The following is an 8,554-nucleotide window of genomic DNA, read 5'->3' on the forward strand; positions in this document are numbered from 1 at the left end:
TGCCAGGAATTTCTATAATTCTCTTATGCTGTAATGTGACAAATTATTTAAGTCATCATTTTATAAGACTTAGTTGTGCAAGCTATTTCAAATGTATTTATCTTTACCTAATTAAATATACTTCAAAATAAAACATATATAGAGCTGCGAAAACAGTCAGAAGTGTCCTATCTATCGCTCTCTTGCTTTGGTATTGTCCCAAGGCGTGGGTCAAGAATGACTCCACAGTTCATCCTTCTTTCCTTATTCTGGCACCAATAGTCCCTCCTTCACTTTACTTCTATTCTGGGTTTGCTAATTCATTGCAATATCCACGCAGAATTCATTGACAAAACGCATGATTAATGGAGATGATTAGGAGAGTTGCTGGTCCACAGCAACACTTCTTATTATTTTAAAAAATATTTTTATTAATATATTTGGCTGAGACAGTGATTTTGTATGTTTGCTCTTAATATATGGACAAGTCAGTTTTCCACTTAAATATTTTCGTTTCTTTTAAACACTTTTATTGGCACTTCATACACATGTTATACAATTTAATAATTCAGTCATATCACAAAGAGTTGTACAATTATCACCACAATCAATTCTAGAACATTTTCTTCTACCTTGTACTCATTGTTATTCATGTATTTTTTAAATTATGGTAAAAATATGCACAACAAAACATTCCCAGACAAATAAGGTCTTGCTACATCATTGCACTACATGTTGTAATATGATATGTATTATTCCATAAACCTAGGACAATCATTCTGTTGTAGTTGGTTTTTGTTTGTTCGTGTTGGGTTTATCTCAGAGGTACTATGGATGGAGAGGGAGAACACACTTGAGATTGTGATATATGTTTTTCTGTTTTTTGGTAAATGAAACCCAGGATTAATGAACCTATAGGGATAGAAAGTAGAACAAGGGATTTGGGGGAGGGAGGGTAATAAAGGGGAAATTATGTCACAGTATCCAAGAAGAAATAGAATATTTGGAAACTGATTATAGAAGCAATGGTACAATTCTGCTTGACAAGAATGGATGATGCCATGACTTGTCATTAGGGTTAATTCCAGAATAATAATAAATTGAAAGAGTAAAACACAAATACAGATCCAGGAATGGGTTTGGGGCTTACACTAAATCCCAGTTCCAATTTAAGAACAATCAGTTCTTATATCATGCCCCTACTTGATACTCTCCTCCAGGAAAGGAGCACAGAGGAGACGGTGCTATAACAAATGTGGTACAGAAACAAATGGTACCCAACTGTCAGATAAAATAGCATCCGGGGTCCAAGCAGCCATCTAAGTGAGATGTCAACTGAGTCCACATGGAAGAATCACATCATCATAAAATTGTGAAGCATATAATCCCAAGTTGATGGGAAAGATTAGTATCAGAGGCTAATGTCTGAGAATCTGGTTTGCAGAAGGCTATGGGTGACAGTAGGAGCCCAAGATTCATTGGTGCAACTATATAGGAAATAATCCTCCGGTGAACGTCCTCTACCTACAGTTGAGGGATAGGAGGAAAGTGGTTACTAACTGAAGTGAATCGGAGAGTTCAGTACAGAGGATCAAAGGTAGAAACTGACTCAAACAGTTAAAACTTGTCAGCAGATTTCCCCTATGATGCATGCTGGACCTGATCTAATCTCCAAAATGTTATGCATTTGGAGGTTGTATTATTTTTTTATGTTTTATTTTAGTGTACATACTAGGGGGTATCTCAGAAGTGTTATGTCATTGGGGGGTCACCATCTTGAAGTTGTGGTATATGTTTTTTTCATTTTTTGGTGGTGGGAGTGCAGCACAGAGGTGGGGGCAGTGTGCAGTGTGACAATGTCAAGGGGTCCCTATGGAAAAAGAATGTTTAGAAACTGTGTTAGTGAACATACAATTCTGTTGGGTGTGACTGAACTAAGGAATGATTTAATATACATATTATTATCCCATTCAATAATAATTTAAAAATTCTATAATTCAACAACTTCTACATGTATAATTAGGTGCCATTGATTATACTCAGTGTTGTACAACCATTATTTTTATCCTTTTCTAAATTATTACACCACCATTAACATAAACTCAATGCCCCCTAAGCAACAACTCTTCCTCTTTCAACCATGGTAACCCTCGGTCAAATTTGATTTCTTATTTATTTATTTCTCAGCAGTTTTCTTCATATAGTACTTACATATCATTCACTTCCATAGTTAAGTCACTTTTTAAACGAGTTTTATACACATCATCACAATCTGTTGTAATGCTCCCTCCCCCTTCTGCATTCATTGTTTGCCCCACAAATCCCATCACTCACCCCATCCCCACACATCCCAGATAAACCAGTTATTGTCTCTATGCATCCACTCCTTCTGCCTTCAAAATCTAGGTAACACAACAGAAACAATTAAAAATAATAGTGGAAAGAAGAAAATAATAATATAAAAATTAAAAGTAAAGAGAAAAGACTACCATCAATATTTTAAGATCCATAAAAGAAATGTCTGTCATGGAACAAACAAGAAATGCTTGAGCCCAGAGCAAATTCAGGTTGGATCAAGCAGAGGTCAACTAAGCAAGTATCATGTTATACGATAGTGCCATCCACTCTAATCAAGTTAACAATAAGGTCTGGCTGAGAGCCAAGCATTTTGAGTTGTTGACCTTTAGGTAGAGATGAGATTAAGGGAATAATCTGACTAGATACTCTGTAGATGGATTTGGGGTTTCCATTTTCTTCCATAACCGTCTACAAATTGGGTGATCACAATTTAAGCGCTTATACTTTTCCTTCATCATAATTAGATGTTGCTATCATCTCTGGATGACACAGGAGAGTGTGCCTCTTCATTGTGGACTTCGTTGTGGCTCACTTATATGGTTGGTTGTTTGAATACAAACGTGTTTTTAAAGGGAGAGAGGCTACATACTCTTGCAGAGACTGTGCATAATATCCCAGATATTATGCCAGTTGATGGTATGGGGGCACCATCTTCTTTCTTCACCACACTTTTCTGTCATATCTTTATCGTCAATTATCTTTTCTTGAAGGCATGTGTCAAGAATATTCATGCTTTAAGAACTAACTCTTCTTGGATTGGAGCTAGAATTAAGTGGCAATCCAGAATCCATCTGCTTGCCCATGGATTACAAATGACTCTGGTTTACTTTGGCAATCATATTATGAGAAAAACAAAAACAAGCAAACAAAATACAGAAAAATCAAAATACCAAACAAAGAAAAAATAAAAACATTGTCAGTCATACCTCTGGGGTATAAGACAATTGCATTGATAGCATCAATAATTTATCAAATAACATAGAATTTAAGATATTGTTGATATGAGGGGTTTATGTCAATACAGTCCCACTGGGAGCTGCAGTCCATGAGTTGTTGCTTTGTACAGATTGATTTCTTAATGCATTGAGCTCTGTTAACACTGAGCATGAGGCTGGTGCTAGGGGATAATTTCCTGTATCATTTCTTACAGATGCAGATCTTTGCTTATTAGATTAAAACTTGGCATATTCATACAAGGGAAGCATTGAGATACTAAATAAAAGTTGGTTTTGAGTCCCCTTTCATTGGAAACCACTAAACAATGAATTCCACCCAAAATCCAATGACCAACATTTCCACAGTCGGGATTTCCTCTCCTATCAGACTATTTCAGTCCTAAATCCAAGGGAACAGGCAATTTTGAGGCAGGGTCCAGGTCGCTCAGTTGGGTTTCTATGCTGAGTCCTCCCTCTGGTGTGGCCACTGGGGGAATGTTCTGTTATCTGTAAGGCCTGTGTTTAAGGTCATTATAGTGCTTATTCCATGGCATGGTTCACCTAGGGTTGGGTACAAACTTATTCGTAGTGTTTACCCAGGAACACAAAATAGAGTTTATTCTCCTCTTAGATTCCCTACAATTATTGTTTAGCATCCCCTCCCAATATGAGGTTGCTCCTTCCCATTTACCCACCCTAACCACCAACAGAAATATCAGTGCCTCCTCTGAAATGTACATGCTCCCCTCCCCTGGTGTTAACTTGATTTTCCAGTGAGGTTCTCCAATCATTCCTGTGGAGGCTTGTTGATTTGCCACAGCCTTGTCTCAATGCTGGACAGCATCAAGTGGAGGCTCTTGTTCCTTTTCCACATTCTTGAAGGAGTGACGCCAGGTACTGTGAGGTCTCCTCTTTCAAGGTGATTCTTATGAAGTGCACATACGGGTGGTTATATTTGGTTCATAGCCAATAGGTAACCTTTCTACCCTTTTGTTTTGGAATTAGTTACTAAGATTTCTTTACTTGGTGTTTCTCCTTATAGTAGTGGACTCATACAATATTTGTCCTTTTGTGATTGACTAACTTCACTTATTATAATGCTTTCCAGATCCTTCCATGTCATGTGGTATTTTATGCTTCCATCATTATTTTTTAGGGGTGCATAGTAGTCCATTGATCAACACTTTTTTTGAGCCAGTAGCCAAGTATCTCTCCAATGCTTAGTCTCTCAGCCATCTGGTGACTATGATTCTATCTTTGTGGCCAGGGGACCAGACTGTGCTTCTCTGCCTCATAGTTACCATAGTTTCAGAACTTATATTTTGTTCTGTCTCATGGTTTCCATGGCTCTGCCCCTGGCATTAATCTGGCCTCCTTGGTCTGTCCATGGTTTCCAAGCCACAGGTTCTGGTGCCTCTGTCTTAGCCTCCACCACTTTAGACATAGATCACAAATGTACTCTAATTTCGTTTGCCCTTGGATGCATCTTTCTGCTCCTACTTCCAAAATGGCTTCTCCTCAGAGGAAGTTGGATGTTAACTAAAACTAACCAATTTCTTCTATTAGTGTTCACATTCCCAGTTTGCATAGACCCCCCCCCCCAATCTTTTGTTGGAAATTACAGATGTGAAAGGATGAACAGAACAGTCATATTAAGAAATTTCACTCCACCACAAAAGGAAAGGATATTTCTGTGATCAGGCCCATATACATTTTTTATAAGCTATTATAAATACTTTTCATGCTTACTCAATAATGTTTTTTCCTACATACCTCATCAAAATCATATAAGGAAATACTTCTCAAAAGAACTTCCAAGTCATGTTTCTGATAGTCGTAAAAAATATATGAAATATCATAGGAAAGGAATTAGTAAAATAATCTACCACCTACTCAGTGTGGGAGTGGGTCATAAGTTCATATGTCTTCAAATTCTCAGCAAGCCCTTGTGCTGATTCAAATAGTTGAGCTGTTGGGATGAGCTAGACTTTCTCCCATTAGATCTGAAACATCACATCACAGCTGAGATTTTAAGAGATAGAAGTTGAAGTTTGGGGTACAGGATTTTTATTGAGTATCAATATTTGGTTCTAACCTTAGCGACCTGAGGTGACCTGCCAAAATGGTTTGCTACTCACTTGACCCAGAAAACCCTACAAAATCCTGCAGATCAAGAGGGTCGAACCTCTGGGTCCACTTCAAGAACACCCGGGAAACTGCCCAGGCCATCAAAGGCATGCATATCCGGAAAGCCACCAAAAACTTGAAAGACGTCCCTCTGCAAAAGCAATGGGTGCCTTTCCGCCATTACAATGGTGGCATGGGTAGGTGTGCCCAGGCCAAACAGTGGGGTTGGACCCAGAGTCAGTGGCCCAGAAAGAGTGCTGAATTTTTGCTTCACAACTTAAAAATGCAGACAGTCATGCTGAACTTAAGGGTTTAGATTAGGATCCTCTGGTCATTGAGCACATCCAGGTGAACCAAGCCCCCAAGATGTGCTGCTGGACTTTCAGAGCTCATGGTCGGATCAACCCACACATGAGCTCCCCCTGCTATGTTGACATGATCCTGACTGAGAAGGAACATGTTGTTGCTGAACCAGAAGAGAAGGTTGCACAGAAGAAAACGATCTCCCAGAAGAAACTGAAGAAGCAAAAACTCATGGCTCGGGAATAAATTCAGCTTAAAATAATAAAAGTTAAAAATTTTTTTAAAGGATCAATATTTGTGAAAGATAGAAGAAGCAGAAAGATTAGGCCAAGAGTAAGCACTATGTAGGTCCAATACACTCTTGGTCAACTCAGCCATTAAATTCTGACTTGAAATTAACCTTGGCCAAGACAAAAATGACTAAATCCTTATATGTGTTGCCCAATTAGTCATAAAATGCAGGTTCTCCATTAACAGTAAATTATTGGGTAGAGTTATTTTATGCAACTCCGTTAAATGCTGAAGAAGTTGACAGCTAGAAGCTTTCTTCTTCCTACAATCAGAATAGAATTTCTTGAAAGTGAACTGAGTTGTTCATCTCCATGTCTATGAGAACATGGTTCCATATGACTAACAAGCAAAGGTTGCTGTAAAACCACATATAGTTAAATACGTCAAGGAAACAGGAGCTCCAAAAATTGCCAAAGATTAACATATATTATTTATTATGTATCTAGTGAGAATAATACTACAGTCAACCTCCTCTATCACTGAAATCCAACAGGAAACAGACACACACACACACACACACATCCATGTGTAGAAGTAGAGTTGGTTGAGAAATATCAGACACTCTCGGATTTGAAACATGATGATGGGAAGATCAGAATGAATCTCAAAACTCTTACCACCGTCAAGTAGATGCCCACTCAGTGACCCCCTGCGGATTTCCAAGGCTGTAATTGTTTACTGGAGAAGAAAGCCCTGTGTAGCTGGTGGTGGTTTCCCACTGCGGACCATGTGGATTTCAGTCCAATGTATAACCACTCCACCATCAGTAAATGAATCTAGTACCTCCTATTCCCCAAATCCACTTCTCTGCCTGGTTGAGTGGAGCAACCCCTCCTTTTCCATCTGATGAAGCTTTTCCTATTTTGTTTGAAAAAAAAATGCACTCAAGCTTATAGATTTTATATAAGAGCTTCATTGCACCATTTCTGGAATGTCTTATAACAAAATTACATTTGGCAAAGTTGTACAAAACGATGGCCTATCTATCTATCTTTCTATTTATCTACTACCATCCATTCACGTGTCTTAATTATCTAGTGTACAATAACATAAATACCACAAAATGGTGACTCTAACAAACAGCAATTAATTTTCTCAAAGTTTGAGAGGATCCAAGCCCAAATTCAGGCTATGGACTCTTGTAAGGTTTTCTCTCTCTGTCAGTTCAGAAGTAAGGTCCTGGTATCTTCCAGATTTTGTTTCCTGGCTCGTTGGAGAACTCACCATATTTTGCTTACTTATTTTGCCCCATATTTAGCCAGTTTGTATGTCTTTTATATGTCAAAATAAATTAACTCAAGATCCATCCTATTCTAATTCTGCTTTCAGAATGGACAATGACAACCCATTTTCAATTGAAATTTTAACCACAGGCCTGAAGATTAGGATTGACAGCACAAAATATAGAGTGATATAATTCAATCCTTAACTCTATTTACCTATTAAAATGTATATCATTGAAAATAAAGTAAATATATTTTGAAATCAATATTCACTCCATTAGAATAGGAAATGAAAATATGCAAACTACGTGAGATTTAATCTATCTTTGTGATATATTTAATAGTTAATCTTATTTATTATGCCTTTTACAAGTAGTTCACTGTTTCTAATTGTTGACTTCAATATTTGATTGAAACTTGGACTCAGAAGTGACCTATCCTGAATGAGTTTGAGATTTCAGAGCCCTTGTGTAAAACATACAGAGTCTACTACATAACTTATGTGCCTAATGCAAAATGAAAATGTGAGGGTTGCTTTTTCAAAAGGGAGAGAAAGCAGGACTCTACAAGGTCCTGAAATAAAATGCTTTTCTCTCGCGCGGCTTTCTTCCTCTTGACATGTCATATAGAGTTTTTTATTTGCTATTTTTTTAACATTGGGAAGTTGTTGCTATTTTTAAAAAATCATTTTGTTAGGGACACATACAACTCCTATCACAATCCACACATACATCTGTGGGGGGAGATTAGATGCTCAGGCATCCTCCCTGAGGGTGCCAGACTGCAGTGGGCCCCTGCTCCCTGCTGTTAAAGACAATGAACAGGCCTGCAGGCATCTATTTGTTTCCTGTAGGTGGGGTTTACACCCTACTGATAATGGTCTCTATCAGATGAGCCAGGAACAGGTCAAACCAGCTCTGTGACATCCAAAGTTTAGCTGCCATCCTAAATCTAGGATCCACCCATCTTGCCACATGTATATCCCCAATCCTTCCTCTTCCTATTGCATGTATATCCCTAAACCACCCTCTCACTGCTATATAACCTATAGTGCAACCCGTTCCTGTGACTTATAACTTTACCTGTAATTAGTGGGCTTGCAAGCTCCCAAAAGGTATATAGGCCTGGGTTAGCAATAGAGAGGTCTCTCTCGCTGGTCTCTCTCCCCCTCACACTCTTCCCCTTCTCCCCTCCCATCCTCTGTTTACCTTTCCCCTTGCCCTCCTTCCCTTCCCCCTCTTTCCACGTGGACCACCAAGCAGGGCTGAGTTGAGCAATGCTACCATCCCATCCTCTGTTTACCTTTCCCCTTGCCCTCCTTCCCTTCCCCCTCTTCCC

This window comes from Echinops telfairi, unplaced genomic scaffold (genome assembly GCF_000313985.2).
Source record: "Echinops telfairi isolate 266 unplaced genomic scaffold, ASM31398v2 ScPeMD7_6;HRSCAF=24_1, whole genome shotgun sequence".
Taxonomy (NCBI): domain Eukaryota; kingdom Metazoa; phylum Chordata; class Mammalia; order Afrosoricida; family Tenrecidae; genus Echinops; species Echinops telfairi.